We start from the raw sequence: 9,851 nt of genomic DNA, 5'->3' as shown, positions 1-9,851 counted from the left end.
AAATAGAGGAGGGAAAGAAACCACTCAGCTTCAAAACCCAGATTATATCCCCACTGCCCTCTCCTCCCTCCGTTCCCACCCCCATCCCATGCTCCCACAGCCTCCCTGTGAGAGAACACACAAAACCTGGGCCAAAGTGGGAAGGATTCTCCTTAGAAAGTTGAGGAAGAGGAACTAATTTGACTATTCCTTACATATTCCATGTTAGATTGCTCTTTCCAGCCAATGCCTAGAGAAGCTTTGGAGAAGTTGCTGAGTAACCAGATTCCCAAGTGGACATGGTCATTCTGTCCCACCCAAGGGAGGGAGATTTCAGGTGTCAGTCTCAAGGGAGATTTCAGGTGTCAATCCCAAGGGAGATTTCAGGAGTCAAACCACAGGGAGATTTCAGGAATACCTCAGTTTTATGCTGAATGAATGTAGGAGAAAAGGGAAAAAAAAAAGAAGGTAATTAGGGAATTAATGTCAGTGTCAAAAGGTTGGACATGATAATCTTGGAGGTCTTTTCCAACCCGAAGGATTAATGTCCTGGAAGGTCTAATGAACCAAGGGCGACCCTGGTGCAGGTGGGTCCCCCACCATCAGCATCCTCTCCCACAGTGGGGCAAAGCAAGGTGTCCCAGTATCCCAGAGAAGGTGAAGGATGGAGCACAGCAGGGCCTGGCCAGAGGTGCAGCCAGGAGCTGGAACAAGGGACAGGACTGGAGAGAAGTGTCCAGGAGCCCATCCAGGAGACAGAGGGAGGGAAGAGCTGGGTATCCAGGCCCTGTCCTGAAGGTCCAGGGCCCATGAGCCCAAGGATGCACAGGTGGGGGGGCCCTGATGGGGCTGCTCAGGGCTTGGGTGTGACAAACAAACCCTCCTGAGGTTCATCTCCCTTGGACTGTGAGATTAAGGAACCTCTGGTGTGCCCCGTGGTGCAAATCCTGGTGACAGTCACCTGGCAGACGAGGTGGTGTCCAAGGCTCCCACTGCTCTGGCAGATCCAAAGGAGTGGGATGGACTCCCTCACCCTGGTTACCATTCCCTGACTCATGGATGAAAGCTTCTGGAAGTCCACTTCTTGCATTTATCTCCACCCATCCTTTCCACAGAGCCAGGGGAGTTTATGTGTTTTAACTCCAGATGTCCACACTGGGTCTTATTTTGGAGAGATCCAGACCAAACCCAAAGGTATTGGAAGGGATGGATGGATGTGTGGAGTGTGCCCCGTTCCAGGATGTTGGCTAAAGCAAGTAGCTCCCATTTTCTTATTTGAGGAAGCTGCTTTTCAGATGGAAAATGGGAGTACCCAAACAAAGGAGGGATCCTTGGAGTACAATGTGAACTCCTGTAGGGAACAGTAACCCATAGGTGAGAAAATATGGCTGAAAATACATGGAATGTGGGGGCTCTGCCTCCTAGTTTGGTGCCCTGGGGGACCCCCTGGTTTGGTCCCCTGCTCCTGGATAGGGAGGAAAGACACACTCTCGGATGCCTTGGAAAACTCAAGGCTGTCATTCCAAGATGCTTGAACAGAGCCCACAACCACCTTGGAGAAAGGGGAGGAAGGAAACCGAGCTGGGGTGACGTGGAGGAGCAGGGGAGGGTGAAGATCAAAGGAGAAGGGCAGGTTCAGAGCCTGGGGAGCCAAGGAGCTCCCTGGTTCTGCTGGATCTTCCCCACTGGTCCCAGCACAGGTGTGGATGTGTTTGGACAGCTGTCCCTGACCCCAGGTCCTCCAAGTGGGTTCCGGCTGCTCGTGGATCCTGGGATGTTCCTGGGGGCTCTGTGTGTGGTCAGGGCTCTGCCTCCCCTCCAAAGCAAGATATTCCAGAGAACACAGCTGAGAAATCCCAAAAGCATCCAAAGGAAGCAGGGACTTCAGCCCTGCAATCACTGGGCACCAGCACCAACCCATATGGCTAATTTGATTTTTTTAAAGCAGACATCTGTGGTATTTAAGATAGTTATTGTATTTAAGGTAGTTATTGTATTTAAGATAAAGCGTATCTGTATTTAATGCCCATCACAGAAGTTTTTAGACCTTTTATACTTTCTCCAGCTGAAAAAGGCAAGCAGACCACCTCAGATGCCCCCAGGCCAGCAAAAGCAGGAGAGATGAGCCATCATTCCACAGGAGGGAAGGGTTTGTCACCCCATCCATCACATCCTGGATGCAGGACAAACATCTCAGACCAGCTGCTCATCCTGAAGGCCAGAGCCACCTTCTGGTGGTCCTTAGTCCAGGAGCCAGCTCTGCTCCTGAGGCCACAGTGTCACCTCAGTGAGGGCCACCTGAACCCCCCTTCCTGTTTGCATTTCCCTCCGTGTCTCACCCTGCCCGAAAACCTTCACTTCACTTGTTGGCTTTGGCATCTCTTTTCTACTATTTTTGGAGGGCTCCAGGACACGTTTCTAATCCTGGCCATCTTCATCTTCTTCTTCTAATTATTAATAATATTTTTCCTTCCAGTCACTGGCCTCATTCCCAAGTTGGCTGCAAGGCTTCCACCCCAATCTCTGTTTAATTCAACCTTCCCCTCTTTCAGGAGCACCTTCTTATAATGCTGTTACTGAGGCAAATCCATGGAAAACAAAGACTTGGAGAACCTTGGAGAACCAGGGGTGCTTTCCAGACCTGTGGAAAGCACCTTGAAATACATCCCTATGTCTGCTTTGTCCCATAAATGCTTCCTCTCCCATCAAGCAGAAGGTCCATGTTTCTGATAGGACACAGGGAGATCCCCAAAACCTCAGAAAGCTTAAAATACAGTTTATCTCCCTGAAAAGTTGGGAACTGGGATCTGTGGTGGGGTATCCATGTTAGGGCAGAAGGGATTTGCCTATCTGAACAAACCTCCATTTGGGACCAGCCAAGGATTCACCTTTGGAGCTCCAGGAACCAAGAGAGGTCCTGAGATACCAGCAAGGAAACAAGAGGATCAGAACAAGGGAAGCAAACACAAAAAAAGAGTCTGGAAGAAGCAATAGGGATCCCTCATCTTGACAAATATCCCAAATATCCCTTCCTTTTCTTCTGTGGGATTGAAAAGAACAGGGCAGAGAAAATGTGTCGTGCCCAAATCCACTGCTGGCAAATAAATAACACCTAAGGAACAGGGATGAAGCCTGTCCAGTTTGTACTCCCTATGCCCTGGGACGGGATGATGAGGTTCCTCCTGCCCTCAGGCCCTTGTTGCACTTAGTGCTCAGGCTCCACATTCCGGGCTTGGATGTTTGCCTGAAGCCCAGAAGGGTCTGACAGGACAATGACAGCTCAGTCCCCCACTTTGCAGCAGCCTTGAACTCTTGGTGCCTCAAAGAGATGGACTTGAAGAATCTAAACTAAACACTGGAAGAATCCAAACTCTTAAAAAGGGGGAAAGACTCACCATAGAGCCATGGAGTGGCTTGGGTTGGAAGGGATCTTAAAGACCATCTTGTTCCAGGGACACCTTCCACTGTCCCAGGTTGCTCCAAGCCCTGTCCAACCTGGCCTTGGACACTTGCAAGGATGGGGAGAACCACCTGCCAAGGTGATGGATCATATTGCATGAGCTGAGGGAATAATCAAGCAGATCTGAGCCTGGTTTCCATCTGCCTGGGGTCAGGTCACCCACGGCCATCCCAGCCCTTCCTCGTCACTCCTGAGCTGCCTGGGCAGAACCCGGAGCACACAGAACCCTGGAGTTTGGCAGATACCTTTAAGATCATCAAGTCCAACCGCTGACCCAGCACTGACACCACTAAACATGTCCCCAAGTGCCACATCCACACATCTCAATCCCTCCAGGAAAGGCGACTCCATTGCTGCCCTGCTCAAGTGGGAGGTGTCCCTGCCCACGGCAGGGAGTTGGAGCTGGATGAGCCTTAAGGTCCCTTCCAACCTGAACCACTCCAGGATTCTGTGATCTTTGGCAAGGCCCAGGAGGTAAAAAAAGACTCAGTATGAATATAAGTCTCAGGCCACCTCTAAACTTCAGTTAAACCATGAAACAACTCCTGGCTTCCCCCAGGACATGACTGAGCCTTCTTCTGGTACAGTGGCATCACTCTGGCCCCTGTCCTTCAACCCTCGAGGAGACACAGCTCTCCCAGTGACTCACTCACAGCACAGCCCTCTCCCAGCCCACCAGCATTCCTCCTTTCCCTCCTCCCAGATCTCCCTTCTCTTCTCCAGAGCTCCAACAGTTGCTGTCCAGCGATAAAAATGAGGATAATCAACAAATATTACTACAATAAGGCACTCCAGTCTTCAAGAAAAGCCATGCAATGCCCACACATCCAGCCTTTCTCCTGCCTGTGTGTATTCTCACCCCAAACTAGCAAACAACACCGTCAGGAAAACCCTACAAACCATTTTCAGAAGGATTAATGGGACAATAAGAAACTTGCCAAAGGAGTACGAGCCAAGGGATGATTGTTATTCCCACCAGGCTTCCCTGGGGAAGGACTGTCAGCAAGGAAACAACACAGTTTGTCTTCAACCCCTCTCCCACCTTTCCCGAATTCAGCAGCACCATGAGTTTTCCAAGAGTAAATAAAGGAAAACCTTCATTTTGGGCACCTGGGGTGGGACACAAGGAAAGAAAAGCTCCTGCCTTCATATGAAGGCGGCACAGGTGAAAATTCCTTGGGTTCATTTCTTTGAATACGATATTCCTGCCTCTTCTATCAAAAGCTTTCCCTGCCCTGCACAGGCTTGTTTTGTTACTCAGACCAAGATTTTTTAAGGGGATTTATATTAGTTTTTTAGGGGATTTTTCAAAATAAGATGAAATTCTGTTTTTCTTTTCCAATTTGAGCTCGAAACCCAGCAAACTCAGGCTGGTTTTTGGGGGTGAAACCGAAGCACAAAGGAAAACCAGGTAAGGAGGGTGGGTTTTCCCCTGAACTTGTGTGACCCAGAACCACATAAACCCAACACTGAACTCAGAGTTGAGCTTAAACCACAGGCAATTAGCCCAATTAAAGGAGATTTTTTTTTTAAGGCCCTGCCAGCATTTTAAGTGGGAGCAAACTTGCTTTGCCAGCAGATGTTGCCACTTTTGGAGTTTGGGGCCACGCCGGCTCGGAAAAGTTGTGTGTTGGGGCTGTCAGCAAAGGCAGGGAAAAGGTTCCCTGGCAAGATGAAATGCAGTAAAAAAAAGCCTCACATGTTCTCTGATCCTGCTGTGCCAGGCGGCAGGAAACGGGAAACCAGCTGAAATTGCCTCCAAAAAAAAAATCCGAAGCAAGGGGGGTGGTGGGACTGCTGGAACCCGGGAGGGCTGGAAAAGCAAATGGAACCTGGGAACGTTCGGCGAGTGGAGGCAGATTCGTGATTAGTCGTGGTTGAAGGGACAGGGAAAAAGTATCCATGATTTAAATGCGCTTGTTTGTTTGTTTGTTAGAGTCCAAATGTTCATGGGGGTGGTTAGTGGGGGGGAAAAAGGAAGAAATGGGTTTAACTGATGTGCAGAGTTCCCAAGTCAACCAGCAAAACCCTTGTCTTCTCACCACGGGGCGGTTTGATCCCTAAACCTGTTTTTAAATCCTGGGTCCAGGAGTTATTCTATTAAAAAAGAATTAAACCATCCCTGTGGTGGCATGGAGAGCAAGGGGGAAAAAAGCACATTTCTTTCTGTTTGTTTTTTTTTTTTTTTTAAATAAATACATTTAAGAATAATTATGGGATGCTCTGAGATGCCCCTTTGAAGTTCTGCCTTCGATCTGGAGGTCTCAGGAGTCCATGTGTGTTGGTGAGCAACAGAACTTGTGGCTTGACAAGGATACAGGGACTGGAGCTTCCCCTAATGCTCCCCTGGCGTCTCTGTCATCTGGAAATATCCAAGGAAAATTATTCTGCAGCTGGGAGAAGCTGCTGCTGCCCTGCACATCTGTGGCACAAACTGCAGACTCCACGCAACTCAGGATCACAGCGTGGTTTGGTGGGAAGGGACCTTAAGGATCATCCCCTTCTACCCCCTGCCATCGGCAGGGACACCTTCCACTATCCCAGGTTGCTCCAACCTGGCCTAGGAGACACTTCCAGGGATGGGGCAGCTGCAGCTTCTCTGGGAATTCCATCCCAGCCCCTCCCCATCCTCTGAGGGATGAATTCCTTCCCAGTATCCTTCTCATTTCAGTCTCACTCTGCCCTGCACAGGATCAGGTGGGGGAGGAAAGGAGAAACAACTTAAATCCCTGAAATAACAGATACGACCCAAATCCAGAGACAGAAGGAATTTCGGTTCCCTGGGAAGGACAGCAGATACACCTGGCACGGCCAGGGAAAATATTGGACCTGTGCCCTCTCTGTCTCCCTCTGAACCACATTGAGGGAGCTCTGGGGGGAAAGGAACAGCCCTTGCTTTCTATCCATAGAATCCCCAGAAGGCCCGAGGAGCCCATTCCAGGTGCGTGGGATATAAAATGAAAGGACTTGTATGGATTTCCTTCCCAATATCCCATCTAAGCCTGCCCTCTGGCAGTGGGAAGCCATTCCCTCATCCTGTCCCTCCAAGCCCTTGTCCAAAGCCCCCTTTCCATTGTCAGCACCAAAATGACCTGCTCAGAGAAATGTCCTGTTGGTTCAGGACCTGACAGGTTTTCCCAGCTTCCATCAGGGATCTAGGAACACACATTCCTCGACACCTCAGCCATGGAAGTACCTCTGGAAATGCCCAAACAGGGATGCCAAAGCCTGTGCTCCTCCAGTTGTGGCCTTGGGTTGGATCAGGCCGAGACCTCCCCAGGTCGCAGCCGGGATGTCCCAGCCGTGTCCAACAGCTTCCTACCACCCTCCAGCCTCCTGCAAGAGCAGCCACTGCCTGAGGCTGTTCCTGTTTCCTGCTGGAAGCTGCCCCAGCCATGAACAAACCCCGTGGGTGGGCACTGAAACCTCCAAGCCGAGACCTCTTGCGTTCCTTCCTAAACATGGGAGCGTCGTGCTCTGGGTGACTCCAGATGGGACACAGGTCCCGTATCCTTCTGGAGCAGTGCTGGGAGACTTGGCAGCTCAACTGCCCAGACCTAAAGTGGTGACATCTTTGAGCAATTGACTCCAGTCCAGGATGGCTGAGAGGGTTTTTTCCATGCAGCGACCTTATCCCGGCCCCTGTGGATGAAACACTTGGGGAGTCGTGCCCTCCTCCCACACCCTGGCTCGGGGAGGGCCTGAAACTGCAGCCACATGGGCTCAGCTCAGGAATTAGAGACAACTTTCTGTGAGGAAGGACAGACAAGCACGGGGATTCATTTTGTGGAGCCATGGCCACGTAAACCGCTTTCCTGAGGAAGGACGGGATGGGATGGATTTGAGGCTCCTTGGCAGAAAAGCTGAAGGAGCCTCCTGGGATGGAAATGCTGACCACAGGAGCAGGTCCCTCCTCGTTTGTCCCTCCCCAGGGGACAGGGTTGCCTCTTGTGGTGTCCCCAGAGCAGCAGCAGCGGGTGCTCCATTTTCAGCCCTGTCTGGTGATCCCAGTTGGAAAGATCCCATTGAGGCCCATTTTCTCGGGGGCATTTGACAACCCCCTCCTTGCAGACCACTGGCACGAGCTGGATTTATAGTGGGGCTTTATCTGTTGCCTGCAATTCTAATTTGTGGCTCGAGGGCCATAAAACTCCAAGTTTTCCAGGCGGAGGGAAAAAAAAAAGTGACGATTGACTGTTAGCGCTGCCGCTGGTTTTTTTTTCCACTCGAGCTGTTCCTTCTGCAGTTGTAACCAAATAGCGACCAAACACTGCCTAATGGTCAGGGCTGTTTATTCCAAACCAGGATGGATTTCCCATTTGTGATTCAAAAACCACAGGGTGTAACTCCGAGGACACAGAGACGGTCCCCAGGAAAACTGTTCCTGCCTGAAATCCAGGAGAATTAAACTGTCTTTCGCTGCTCGGGAGTGATGGAGTTTGGAAAATCACCTCCAGCCTGAGCTGCAAACCAGCCCTTTGTTTCCCAAAGTGAGCATTTCTTAGACCCTGCACACATAAAGGGGTTTTATTCCCACTTAAAAATCCACTTTTCTTGGAAAAGCTTCTTTTGACACTGGAAACTGGGGGTTGAAAGGAGCCCCAGCAATACCATCACACGCCAGGGATGTGGCAACACGAGGACATGGCCTTGCTGAGCTCCACCTGCTGCAATCTGGGGGGGGAAGGAGCAAAACTCCCCTCCTTCCTGATCCAGAAGAAAATCTAGGAGCATCTTAAAGCTTGACAAATAGTTGCAAAGCTGCAGGAACCAGAAGGAAGGTGGAGGGAAAGGCAACAGCTCAGAAACATGGGGTTTGCCAGGTTGGGGGGTTCCATATTCCCATGAATCCTGAAAGCTTGGAAACTTGGCATTGAGGGAGGGGGGGAAACCAGGTGCTGGTGTGTTATTCAGAGCAGGTAAGATCAGGGATTTGGGCTTGGATTTCAAGGAAGGTGTGGAGCAATGGGAAGGTGCAAAGAAAGGCTCAGGAGAAAAGAGCCGTCGGGTGGGATCAGATCCCTTCCCACTCTGTGGGAAAGATCCTATGGAAAGGCAACCTCAGTAGGGTTGTTAGGGAAGCTTTCTCATGAGGAACACCAAGAAGTGGAATCAAATGCATGAGGTGGGGCTCCTGGGGAGGAGGCTCAGGGCACATCCCTGGGAATAGGTTAGACAGGGAACACACGAGCGCGGGTGGGATGGACTGGGCAGAGGACCAGTGTCCAGCCCAGGCTCAGCTCAGGGGACCACAAAGCATTTTGGCAGGCAGAGCCTGGCTTGGATGGGCTTTTGGCTGCCTGGGATCCAAGGGGCAGAGCAGGGAAGCTTCCTTGCAGTCCAATTACCTCGTCAGGAATGTCAGAGATATTCCCATTGCCTGCGAAGCCGCGGGCCAAGTCTGCTGTTTGTTTGTGTCTGAGTATTTTTTTTTTCTCGGAGAGTTTCTTGCTCTGCACCCCAGGGAACTGGCTGGATGCAAGCTCTGGCCTTCTCATGGAAGAAGAATTAACTCCTGGATCTTGGCAGCCCCGGGAAGAGAGCGGCTCCTGCTGAATCGCTGCCTGACACAAGTCCCGCGAGCCGCTGGATCCTCAAAAATCGGGCTCTGCATTCCCCTCCTCTGGCTGAGACCCCAAAAACCCAGTCCTGTGGTTCTGTGCTGCTTCCAGCACTACCTGGTGACCTGTCGTGTCCATTGGGAACTCCAAGTGTCCATGATCCACCGCTCTGGGACAAATTTGCAGTGAATAGAGGAGCAAAGACCAGGAGTGAAAGGCACAGCCCTGTCTCACCAGCAGAATAAAAACTGCCCAAGTCCAGTTTCTCCCTGGGCTTCTCCAGGCCTGAATCCATTAAAATCTTCTGGCACAAACTGGTTTTGCTTCTCCACTGGCCACCGTGGACTTGCAGGAAGGGAGGCTCTGACCCACCCTTTGAGCCACCACTCCTGTGAGTAAGAGCTGAGACACGGGGAGACTTCAACATCTGAGGTCATTTGGTGACAAATCCTTTCTCCCTGTTATTCCCACTGGGAGTAAACCAATGTCAGTTACAGGGAAATGAGTCGCCGGAATCTTGGATCTCCCTCATCCTGGAATCCCACGCTCCCCTGGTGAATCACAGGCACCAGACAGGGCACCTGCCCACAGTTTGGGAGTCTGGGCAGAGAGAGGGAAAGAGACGTGAAGGAAAAAATTCCTGAATCGAGGAGAAAATGGGTCTGGATGCTCCCAGGCTTGGAGCTCCCCGTGAGATCTGAGCCTGAGTCACGTGGAGCTGGAGAGCTCGGTGCTCTGTTCCCTGGATGCAGAGGAGGCAAAGAGGGAGCTTTAGGCACCGGGAAGACAAAATGCTCTGTGCACACCTGGAGTCACCTGCACAGGGATTAGGAATCCCTTCCTGCAAGCAC

Source organism: Pseudopipra pipra, chromosome 7, assembly GCF_036250125.1.
Source record: "Pseudopipra pipra isolate bDixPip1 chromosome 7, bDixPip1.hap1, whole genome shotgun sequence".
Lineage (NCBI taxonomy): Eukaryota > Metazoa > Chordata > Aves > Passeriformes > Pipridae > Pseudopipra > Pseudopipra pipra.
This window is presented reverse-complemented; position numbering follows the sequence as displayed.